Raw genomic sequence first — 12,484 nt, 5'->3', positions numbered from 1 at the left:
GCTATGGATCTAACCAGATCTCGAGTAGCTTACTCACAAGCATCATCCAGAGGCTGCTGGAGATTTCCTCTGGAGGCAGGCCATTCCTAGTTCATGAGTTATGGGGGAGAGAGCCTGTTTCAGATGGTAAAGCTTCTCTCCATGTCTGAGTCCCCCGCATGGTGGCTGCCCCCTCCTCCTGGGCAGTCTTAACTTATATAGCCCCTGTGACCACATTCACCTGGTCTAAGGGAGGCCAGCACCTGTTGGCTGTCAGCCAACCAATTTGAAATACATCACTAGTTGCGGGACAGACTCTAGTCCACCAGGTAGAAGCCCCTCACCCAGGTAGATGATACCATTCATGTAGGCAGAGAGAGCAGGTTTCCCCCCTCCCTCAGTCCATCTCAGGTTATCTAAAGAGTTAGGGTAACGGTGTGCCTCGTCTGCTGGGCCCATCCTAATCAAATTGTCACAGAGCAGAGAGTTTGGGGAGAAACAAAGTTGGCTTCCTGCCACATGCAGTATATCAGTACTGGGCCGAGATCACTTGCTTTTATTTTCATGGGGAATAATTTGCCTAAACTCTAAAATGAAAGTGAAATTAATAATATCATATAATCCAACAAAATAATATTGCTGTCTTTACTTAAAAAATTAAACATAAATTAATAAACGATGTAAGGAAAAACCATATATAATAGCATATTAATAGAATAAAAATATGGGGAATAGATGCTGTCTCTCTCTCTCTCTCATATGTATATATATTATATGTATATTTATGTATGCCTATGTATGTATCAAAGACAGTTAACATGCTTTTAAGAATCAGTGTATTAGAGATGTATAAAAAGAAAGCTGGAGGTAGGGAAAGAGTGTCAAGATTCCTAGTTAACACTTCTGTGACATGTTGACAGGTTTTCTGTTGGATTGTACTTGAGGGATTCCTGCTCTTACATATGGCATTTTCAACAACAATGACTTTCACTAGACAGCTTCCTTACTGTTCTTTAAGCACTTGGCTGTACTGAGAGATCCTTCTTCCAGCAAAAAGTAACATTTTATACTAAACTGGGTGATACTTCAGAGAATTTTCCCCTACCACTGTATTATTGTTGCTTAGCCTTAGAATGTTTTATGACAACTCGGCATGAAAGGTACTGTCCACATTGTCACTGGGTTGTGACGTGCAGACATTTCAGGGGTGGGGGAGGAGGGTAGTGGAAAGTTAGATTGCAGTGGTGATGTGCAGGGGGTACACGGGGGTGCAGGTGCACTCCCTGAGAGTGTGTTGCACCCCCTTATAGGCCATGCTCCCCACTTAGGCAAAGGGCAGGGGGGCAGTGGGAGTGCCAGTCCCCCCCTGTGAGTATCAGTTGGGGAGTAGGAGCACCACAACCATTTCTGGAAGCACCGCTGCCACTTTCTGGCCAGTGCAATTGGCTGCGGGGGGACTGCCCTGGTCACTGACTGGTCACTGGGGGTGCACATGCCCACCTTGACTAAGGTGGTACCAGTTGCCCATATTAGATTGGGTACAAAATAGCTACCCAATCTAAGGTAAGCTGGTAACTGGGCTTAGCAGGGGTGTTGGAGGGGTACAGGGGGCAAGCAGGCTCAGGGGAGGATCAAGGGTCTGCAGGGGGATTAGGGGACAGGCACAATCTATGGGGGAAGTACAGACCAGGCACAATCTGCAGGATGGATTGGGAGGAATATGTGCCATCTGTGGGAGAGGGGGGTTCTGGAGTCTAGGAGAGTATGGTGGGGTCAAGGGGGCTCATGGGGTCCACAAGGGGTGGTGGAAAAAACCAGGGGTTATTTCTGGCCCCCAGGCTCTCCCCGCCCAGTGAAATTACACTTCCATTCCTCCTCCCCTTCCTGCCCCCCCCACCAGGACTTACTTGCTTGACTTTCAGCAGTGGCAAACACTGATAAATCCAGCACCTGGAGTTGTTTGTGGGATGGGGAGTTGGGGGAGAGGCTTGCAGGGTTGACTTTGGAGGCATCCAGGGTGGTCTGTGGGGGAGGAGTTCATTTGGCAAGGGGCCAGGGGCTAAAAATAACCCAGTGCTAGGCAGGGGTTGTGAAAAGCACAGGCCTTGGGCTGGTGCTGGTGGCTGAGTTTCCCAGCCTCGGGGCTGTGCAGGTAACTGTACAGAAGTTGTGTGCCCTGGTCTAACCTAGATTATGTAAGTCTGATATTATATCTGTCCAGGTCTGTCTTAGACTGGGATCCACAAGTTTTAGATCAGTATGTGTGTGCAGAACTTCTGCACGGGTACAGGGTTAGATTGATTTCCATTCACGGAGACTGGGACAATGTACAATGTCTACATTATGGTGAATGAAGTTACATTAGCTATTTTGAACTTAATTTAATCTCCCCTTTCCCCTCCCTCCACCTAGTGTCTGAACTTAACCTGTGGATCCTGAAATTTACTTTTCAAATAACTTGAGTGACTTACTGAAATGATCAAAGTTATAAGAGAAGGAAACCATTATTTCTTTCCAGGTTTGTAGTAACAGAATATATGATTCAACAACATTCAAGAGTCTGTTTAATATTTTCTGTTGTACAATTCAAGAACATTTCTAAATAAAATTTTAGTTCAAATGTAGAAATCAAAATGACTCATTTAAAATGTTAAAAGAAAACATTTTACTTTTTGAAGGGGGTTGCCTTTTTTTGGTGAGGAGGGATGTTTGTCTGTTTTGTGAAGGAGAAAGTTGTGTCTGAAATTTCCTCTCATTCTGGCCATACAGACCCCTTTCAGTATAACGACAAATGCTGTCAGTCAGGAGTGAGCTCTATTAACTCTCTTGTAATAAATAGAGAGTAGTAGTTAATAATAGAATTGGGTTAAATGTTTGGTAAACAGTGTGTGTGGTATATAAGGTTTTAAAGCAGATATTGAAGGAAAGAATAATGAAAGATTTGGAAAGTGGGGGGAAAGGCAGCATGTTTTTATCCAAGATGACTTTGTGGACAAAGGCAATAAATATTTAAGCAACATAGGAAGCATCATGTATTTCACTTACTTCTTATTTCATAGGAAATTGTTGACCACATTGGAGTAGATGGGAATCAACACATTTGTGAAGTGAATAAGATGCTGAAGGCTCCTGTTACTTTAAGAGTGAAGGAGCAGCAGGGAGAGACTCCAGCAGGAACAATCTACTTACTATGAACTCCTAGCGAACAGCTGCCAGGGACAAGATACACCTGATACAAGTACTTACTGCAGAACTAGCTGTGTTACAATAGTACAAACAGCTAGGGACCCTGATTCAAGGCATACTATAGGAAGAGGCCCAAAGGGGAGGTTGAAACCTGGAGAGAGAGAGAAAGAGAGAAAGGCTAAAGCTCAGCTTTGGCAGGAGCTGGGCAAGGGCCAGGGGGCCCAAGGCTCAGGAAGGGTGGAGCCAGGGCCAGGGCATCCTGTGTATGGAAGGGAAAGAGACAAGAACAAATGGGCCCAGGAACCTAAGCCAGCTCAGCAAATGTATTGCCCAGGACATGGCTAAGACAAAGCTGGATTAGGTAGTCAAGGGCTGGGACCCACAACCCAAGTCAGGCACAGTGGGCCTAGGCTAAGAGAGCCAGCAAGAGAAATGGGGCTGAGGCTGGGAAGGCTGATGCCTCAACAAGGGTATAAAGGCCTTAGGTGGCATGGTATTGGATTTGGACCTAGTGCCCAACAAAATTTTTAATTGGTAACACCTGTGAGGTATAGGCAGAACTGTTGGGGAGGAGGTTAGAGGCTGTGAATAGTCCTTAAGGCTAATAGGTGCCCTGAGGAAGGACGTTGATGGGCCACCAGGGCCCACCTAGTAAGGGCGGGGTAGAGACCAGCAAAAGCCAAGATGTACTAGCTGGGATCTAGGGGAACCGGGGTTCACTCCGGGACCCATTAGGCAGCTTTCCTTTCAATCAAACAATTACATGAGGGTGTGGCAGGAAAGTAAAAAGCAGATGGCACCCTAGAGCTGGAGCTGGAGTAAGGGTTGTGTGGCCACCAGTGGGCATCACAGGCACCCCTGGAGCCTGGACTTGGTTACATTGGCTCAAAGGGAGATTACAAGTGGTTATGCTGAAAGGTGACTCATTAGACTGGGAAACAGTCACTATTTATATTCTTCGAGTATAGGTCTTAGATCATATCCTGCTTTATATCCTGTTTTTATTAGTGACTTTGGTACTGAAAATAAATGTTTCTTTATACAAACTGGTTTTATGCTAAACTGGGAGGGTATTGCCAATAAGAAAGGAAACCAAATTATTAACACAGTGTGCATCTACTAGGGGTGTGCAAAGCAAGCCCTATTTGATTTGAAATTGGATTCAGATTTAGATTCGGCCTGAATCAAGGACAGTGATTCGATTAATTGATTTGGAACACTGTCCTTAATTTGATTCAGCCAAATCTGAATCTGAAGATTCAGTGCTGATTCAGAGAATCAGCAATTCAGACATAGACACAGCTTTAAAAGATTTTTCTACATACCTTTAGGTAGCAGTCATGGCTCATGATTGCTACAATGCTGGGGTGCATGAAGCATCTCAAAGGAGTTGAGGGGGGGCCCTCCATGTGCTCAGTGGCAAACCCAGAAGTGGACCAGGAGTACTTCTGGAGTGGTCCGCTTCTGGGTCTGCCGAGGAGTGCGCTGGGCCCCCCACACATACCCTCATGGCTCGGTGATTGACTGTAGGGGGGCCACAGATGCACCCCAAACCCAGGAGGCACCAGTCACTGAGCCAGGCGGGAGGGGGCAATCTTTCTGAACCAATTTGGAGGGTTCCAATTTGATTTGGAGAGATTAAAGGGTCCTCTGATTCCATTCAGATTCTGAGATTCTGCAACTCAATCCATCTGAATCTTTACCGAATTTAATTAGGGACTGAAGCTTTGCACAGCCTTAGTGTCTACACATGCAAATAATGTGGAAACAGTTTACTCAAGTAAACTACTCTAGAGTTAGTGGATGGATAAGGGTATTGTACATGTAGAGCAACTTCTAGTAAGAATTCATGCTAAATCCTTTCAGAATTATGGGATGAATTTGAACTTTTAGAAAACAGTTGAATAGCAATATATCTAGTTGTGTCATGTATTAGAAAATTTGGACTTAAGCTTTAGGAATAGCAAATACTCTCTCTCTATATATATATATAATCAGATAAATGCATATATATATATATATGCAGATATATATACATATATATATAGAGAGAGAGAGAGAATACATATGCCTTAAAATCTGCTTCTTTTACAAAATTTGTGCCATTAATTTATGAATATATAACATCACATAAACAACCTGATACAAACTATTAAGACTGAAATGGAATAAAGACCCAGGTATCCAGTGGAATCCCGGTGGAAATCAGCATTTCACAATATTTGAATAATGACAGTTGATCTTAGACTTAATTTTGTACAACAAAATACTATTTTTCATCTGCACTGGGCTCCCTTTAAACGTAAAGGTTAAAATCTGGTGCAATAAGATAGCACAGCTGGCATGTATAGAGAGAGTCATGTTTAGTTGGCTTAACTGCTTTAAAAAGTTTAGTATCATTTGAAAAATAATCTTAGATTATTTTGATAATTAAAATATTAGTACACTTCTCTTTTCTTCGTCTATCCCCCATCTTCCTTCCCCCTTTTTTCTTTTTTATCCCCTCCTTGTTGCTTATTGTAACAGACATATATATAGTTCAAAATGTATATATAGTTGAACTTACACACACACACACACACACACACACACACACACACACGCACAAAAACAGACATTTCTGATTTTTTTATTGCATTTAAAACAACATTTAAAAGAACAATGAGAGTAATTAGCCATTGGAACAAATTACCAGTTATGGTAGATTTTATCAGTCTGACACTTTTTTTCCCCCTCCTAAAATATAGGCTTTCCTTAAACTAGTTCACGGAACTTTTCAAATCTATCTTACAATCATAATGGTCCTTTCTGGCTCATAATATATCGTGAATAGATTAAATTCCTGATATTTCCCACATTAAAATAATAAAAGGTGGAAAAACTTTTTGGAGGGAAACATGATAAAACTTGTTTAGTTTTTACTTCATCATTCTCTCCCTAAAAATTAAGGATAAATTATGTAATGTGCTCTACTGTAATGTACTGCAATACCAGTGAAGAACCCCAGAATATAGGTTATGATCCTGGAAGAACTTGGTGATTCTGCTCTCCAAGAAACTTTGAAAAATAAAGGCAATAGTAAGCAGGTTCTTGAGTCCACAGTACATAAAGAGCTTGGAAGGAAACTTGACTACTGTAATGTGCTGGATTCATAGACCCATCAAAACCTCACACAAGAACCTTATTGTCATTGTGTGAAATTCACCATTTCCTAAGAGATGGCTCAAGCCTCCCCCTAGGTATATCCCACTTAACTTATATTTTGAAGGCTTCAGTTGGAGATAAGTGATATATGTTTTGTGTTGGTGTTCTACTCAAGGGTGAATTTCAGCCCCCAGATAGGTTCAAGTGACACCTAATGAAGGAAAACTATGCTATCAAACAAATCACTGGTATATATACTTCATTTGCTTAATTTTTCACTCTTCCCCACCCAGAAAAAAATAATAAGCACTGTTTTAGAAAACAGTGGGTCCAGTACTCCTGTCTGTGAAGTCAGTAGCACATTCCCAGAGTTTGGGAGTTAACTTGTATTCCCAAGGCTGTCTCAGTCTATGACTACCTCCATAGGAACAGAAAGAAAATATTGCATGTCACTGAACTAATGGTAGTTAATGATTTTGCTATCACTTATTTTATTTTTGGGTGACAGTGATGGATCTTTGTTTTAAATATAGATGTACTCATTCTAGTTAACTCAAATTTGGTGTCTAAACTATATGACAATGTCTCTCTAAACACATTATCAGGGCACGTAATGTTTCTGCTCAATAAAACCAGTAAATTTTAATGAGTGTAGAGAAAGATAGGGTGAAGTGTGAGTATGCATGTAACTTCTGTTATTGAAACAGTATAAGGTTGAACATTAAAGAGCATCTGCATTGCATTAGCACAGCATTCAACAACTTCTTTCTCTTACAGTTGGTGTTTTGTTTAAATCAGGTTTGTTTCTGCTTTAAGCTTTAGCTGGAGTCTCTGGAACTTCAAACAGGTTGGCATGAACAGATCCCAGTGCAGTCTTATTTATGGTAAAGTGGTTTCTCCACTGAAAGGAATAAGAGTAGCTCATACATTCCTCCTATTCTATTCCTTTCCTGGATGTGGAAGTGTGATCTCTTTAGATTCAGTCAATGGTTTTGGTGCCGCACCAGTCATGAATACCACTTCCCTTCCTCCCACTTTCCTCAATCTCACTGACCTTTCCAAATCACTGTATAGTCAGCAGGAGATCCATGAGGAAAAAAATGTACCACTAACTTGCAAAAGTGAGCTAGAAATGGCTGTTGTTATATCTACAGGCTCTCATTAGACCGTACTGAAGGCACTCACATTAGACCCAGAATGTGAATGAAGCAAGTGTCTCAGAAACAGGTGGCTCAGACTGCTTGGCTCTTAGTTACTTCAAGGCTACGGACAGACATTCAAAAAGCCCAAGCCTGAATTGATTCAATCTTTGCAAGTTAGTCTAACCTGCAAAGATTGAACTGATTTTCAAGTGGACAGACATTCAATTTTTGAGTCAGAAAATGCAGACACATGCCTACAGTAGCTCAGGCTAGCAGCTGGGAGGTACTAGAGTGAGCCCTCCCTTCCCTTCTATAATGCTGAGCTGAGGAGGGCTTTCGCCAGACCCCGGCAGGACACTATGATTAGGGAGGGGTTTAAACCCTCAACCTGGCCTGAACAGCCATCTGCCAGGGTTTGCTTTGAGGGGGAGCGGAAAGCAGCCATTGCCAGGCTTTTCCCCCTGCTTGCCGCTCAAGGTACCTGGAGTGTTGCCAGACCCCAGCTTGTGTGTTGACTGCATGCATCGGCTGGTGATACTGAGCTTTTCAATCTCCTTCTCCCTGCTTCTTCATATTGTCTACAGCAAACTAAGGTCACTCACAGTTCACACTCATTGAAAATGAGGTCATTTCTACTACTTCTCTCTGTCCCCTATTGAACATTGACAACTTGCAGCCAGCAGGATGCTTACCATACCACAAAGTTTATCAGCCCATTAACCCCTACAAAATAAAACATTGCTCTCATTAGTTTCAAGCTCTTCTTATCTGCAGAGTGCTTTTGCAAGCCACTAGCTGTCTGTCTTTGTTCCAGTGAAATTGGAGACAACTCGCAGCATTGGTTAGCACGGTGGGCATGGCCAGATGCTGCATGGGGGCTGTGCCAGGGTTCCCTGCCCTGGGAGCAGGGTGGGAAGGGAATCCCTGCTTAAGCAGTGAGCAGCAAGGTGGGGTGAGGAAAGGGCAAGTGTGGCAGATGCTGCAGTCCCCCACCTCCTTCTCAGCCAGCCAGACCAATGATAGTGCTCCAGTTAGGGAGGAGAGAGGCAGAGCCAGCCCTGGTTCCTGAAGCATACAGCACAGCATAGCACAGGGCTGAAACGCATGCTGGGGACTCTGATTTAACTTAAACCAGGAAGGGGTCTGGGACAGAAGTTGCATAACCCAGTTTGACCCAAATCAGTTAACTCTGATACTACACTCAACCAGGTTCATCTTAAACCAGTTTCAGCCATTTTGAAACTGGTTTATGTGCATTGAGCTTCTGTTCTGTTACAGGTTTAAACCAGTTTCTGATCACTTAAACCGGTTTAGGTGTAACTTCTATTCCTAGCCCTAAAGAGCATACATAAGGCTTAATTTAATGTTCAGAAACAACTGAGACATTCTGCTCAAAGGAAAGCTATGAGGATTTGGTCTACTGCAGATATGAATTCTATATCAATAGCCAAACTACTTTCAGCCCCCATGTGTTATGAGTAATTTATATACGGACAGATAACGAGAAAGTGTTTTGCAGAATATGGTTCTATGCCATACTTCAGAGCTGAAGTATTGTCATCAGCAAGAACAAAAGTAACAAGGGTATTTGATATGCAGCAGAACTGTCTTCTGTTAATAATAGAGTCTTGAAGAATAATCATTGTCCTTGTGTAGAAAGTGATTTGCAGATTATGAATAAGTAAAATAGAGAGAATTAAATCATTTTTAGAGGATTGCTACCCTAAAATATCTATAAGGAAATGTTAGCAAAGGAGAGTAACTGACATGAGAATAAGATTAGTGTGAAGCCAGTGTGGAGAGGTATCTTCAAGGAAGGATCCAAACAATAGCCTGTGTAAGACCACTACCTATGGACTGCCTGTTGAATGACTAGAGCTGGTCAGGCATTCTCCAATGAAACTTTTTCTTTACCCATTGATAATGATGGGTTTCCTAAATGAAAAGTCTTGATCAGTTTCAGCAATGGTGTTGTAGGAAAAGCCTGAATGTTAATACAGAATTTGTACTTAAAATGAGAAAGAGAATAGGATATAAGAGACTGGTAATGATATCACTCTGCTGGGTGACAGACAGCCAAAGTTCAAAGCTATGCCCTACCTTATTCACAGAAAGGGACTTGAATCTGGCTCTTCCACATCCTAGAGAAGTATTATGGCAACCAGACTATTCACAGGTGGTTTTGGTTTTTTTCCTCTGATTCTTTGTCAAAAGTTTGGAAGGTCTTATCTTCTTTCCAGCAAAGAAGGGGAGAATGTGTGAGATTTCATTTTCATAGAATAAGAATAAAAACATTTCCTGTGCTGCTTTATTTGCCACTACATATGTAGAAGGCAGGGTATATTTGCACCTTATAGAGGAAGGAAGGACTTTTTTGTGACTTTTTAACTACTTTATTCATAGGTTCAGGGTACAAAAAGTTGGCCCCTCCAAGACCCAGATACAATATACAAATCAAAGACAAAGAAATTACCATCAAACCAAGAGCACCATGTCATTACATTCATAATATTACACCGTGACAGACACCTTCAGTGAATTACATGTTGTACCTAACATGCTTTTATGCAGTCAGGACACCAGCCACACGGTTGTATAGAGCAAAGCTCTCTATAAACAAATGCTTCCTACCCTGCTCTATCCAATCATATAAGTGACAACACCTTCAACTTCCTACATAAAGAAAAAAGCAAAAAGCAGCCTGGTGAGGGCCCAGGCTAAGGCATGAGCTGGGAGTGTCAGTCCAACACTGATCCTGCCCAGTCGCCCATAGTTTCATAGTTTATAGAGTCAGAAAGGACCTGAACAGATCATCGAGTCCAACCCCCTGCCATGGCAGGAAAGAGTACTAGGGTCAAACAACCCCAGCAAGGTGTACATCTAGCCTTTTCTTAAAGATCCCCAGGGTAGGAGCCAACACCACTTCTCTTGGAAGTTGGTTCCAGATCCTAGCCGCCCTGACCATGATGTAGCGCCTCCTGATATCTAGGCTAAATATACACTCTGCCAGCTTGTGACCATTATTTCTAGTTAATCCTGGTAGCGCTCAGGGGAACAGGGACTCCCCCAGTGCCTGCTGATCCCCTCTGACTAGTTCATAATAGGCCACTAGATCCCCCCTCAGCCTTCTTTTTTGGAGGCTGAACAGGTTCAGGTCTCTTAGCCTCTCCTTGTAGGGCCTGCCCTGTTGCCCCCTGATCATGTGAGTGGCCCTCCTCTGGATCCTCTCCATGTTGTCCATGTCCCTCTTGAAGTGCAGCGCCCAGAACTGGACACAGTACTCTAACTGCGGCCTGACCAGTGTTGCGTAGAGGGGGAGTATCACCTCCTTAGACCTGCTTGAGATGCATCTGTGGATACATGACAAGGTGCGGTTGGCCTTCCTGACTGCATCCCCACACTGATGGCCCATGTTCATCTTGGCATCAATGATGACTACAAGATCCTTTTCTGCCTCCGCATTGATGAGAAGGGAGTTCCCCAGCCTGTAGGTATGGTGCTGGTTCTTCTTCCCCAGGTGCATCACCTTGCACTTGTCAGTGTTGAATACCATCCTATTCTCATCCGCCCACCCCTGTAACCTGTCTAGGTCAGATTGCAGCCTATTCCTCCCTTCTAGCATGCCCACATCCCACCACATCTTAGTGTCATCAGCAAATTTGAACAGGGTGCTTTTTACCCCCTCGTCCAAGTCACTGATGAATATGTTGAACAGTGCGGGCCTGAGAACCGAGCCCTGCGGAACCCCACTGCCCACATCCCTCCAGGTCGAAAATGACCCATCCACCACCACTCTCTGGGTACAGCCCTCCAGCCAGTTGGCGACCCATTTGACTGTGTAGGTGTCAACACCAGAGTCCCCCAGTTTCTTAATGAGAACAGGGTGAGAGACAGTGTCAGCTAGTAGGAAGGTAAGTTCCTCTTGCTTGTTTCCCATACTACAAACATTTGTGTAGAGGCATTTGAGGCCTCCTGAGAATATGTCCACTGGCCCCCTAATCTCAGCATTGCCCTGGTTCCTGTTGCTTACCTGTGTATATGTTCTGCTTGTCGGTCTAGGCTGGGCTGTATTTGTGGGTGGCATGGGGTGCTTCAGGGCTGGGTTGTGCATTAGGGGCTCCCTCAGCAGCTGCAGGAACTGCAGGTGCTGGGCCCAGGGATGGAGGTAGAAGGTGGCCTGCCAGACTTATACCATTCCATGGTAGAAAGCCAGAAGCACTGCCCAGTTCAGGAGCATGAGGTACAGCAGGAAGAGCTCCCGGTCAAAGCTGACCACCCTCTGCAAGAACCAGCAGTTCTTGCCAGGGTAGGTGCTCCTCACCATAGAGGAGTCACTGAAGGGCTTGTAGGTGGAAGGTGGCCACCTTGCTCACCAGGTCGACCAGGCTGTGGCCCGCCTTGGTGACAGACAAGGTGAAGGACAGCTTGTGGGAGCCAGTGGTGCCCATCCCAGAAAAAATCTACCAGGAGGCACTGAAGCCTCTCTTGAGTCCTGTGGTGGGTTGAGTACAGCAGACCGGTGCCACAGGGTTGCCGCCACCAGGTTGCTTGTGATGAGGAATTATCCATGATATGAGAGGCTGCGTAGATGCCAGTGCCACCATTGTAGGCAAGCCTCCACCCCTTCTTCAAAGCCATCCTAGTTGCACACCATGAAGGTTGGTGATCCCAGGAACATGCCCAGGAACTTGAGGCCCTTGTGGCACCAAGTGAGGCCCCCTGGAAAATCCAAGGGGGTTGCAATGATTCATGCACCAAGAGGCAGGATATCACTCTTGGATCAGTTAATATGGTCCAAGGAGTCAAGTTCATAGGCTCACTGGTAGTCTGTTAGGGCCCCTATGCCTTTCTGGGTGTTAGGGAAGATGGTCATGTCATCTGCATATGCCGACAGCTGGAGCAGAGGGCCAATGGATGGTCCCGTGGCCAATGGCAAGGCTACACCACTCAGGTAGCACTGTAGCACATGCAGCAACAGCTCAATGGCCAGGGCATAGAGCATGCCCAATAGGGTGCAGCCCTGATGGATGCCC

The sequence above is a fragment of the Crocodylus porosus genome, unplaced genomic scaffold (genome assembly GCF_001723895.1).
Source record: "Crocodylus porosus isolate Cpor-Errol unplaced genomic scaffold, CroPor_comp1, whole genome shotgun sequence".
Classification (NCBI taxonomy): Eukaryota; Metazoa; Chordata; order Crocodylia; family Crocodylidae; genus Crocodylus; species Crocodylus porosus.
Note: the sequence above shows the minus strand (reverse complement) of the source record.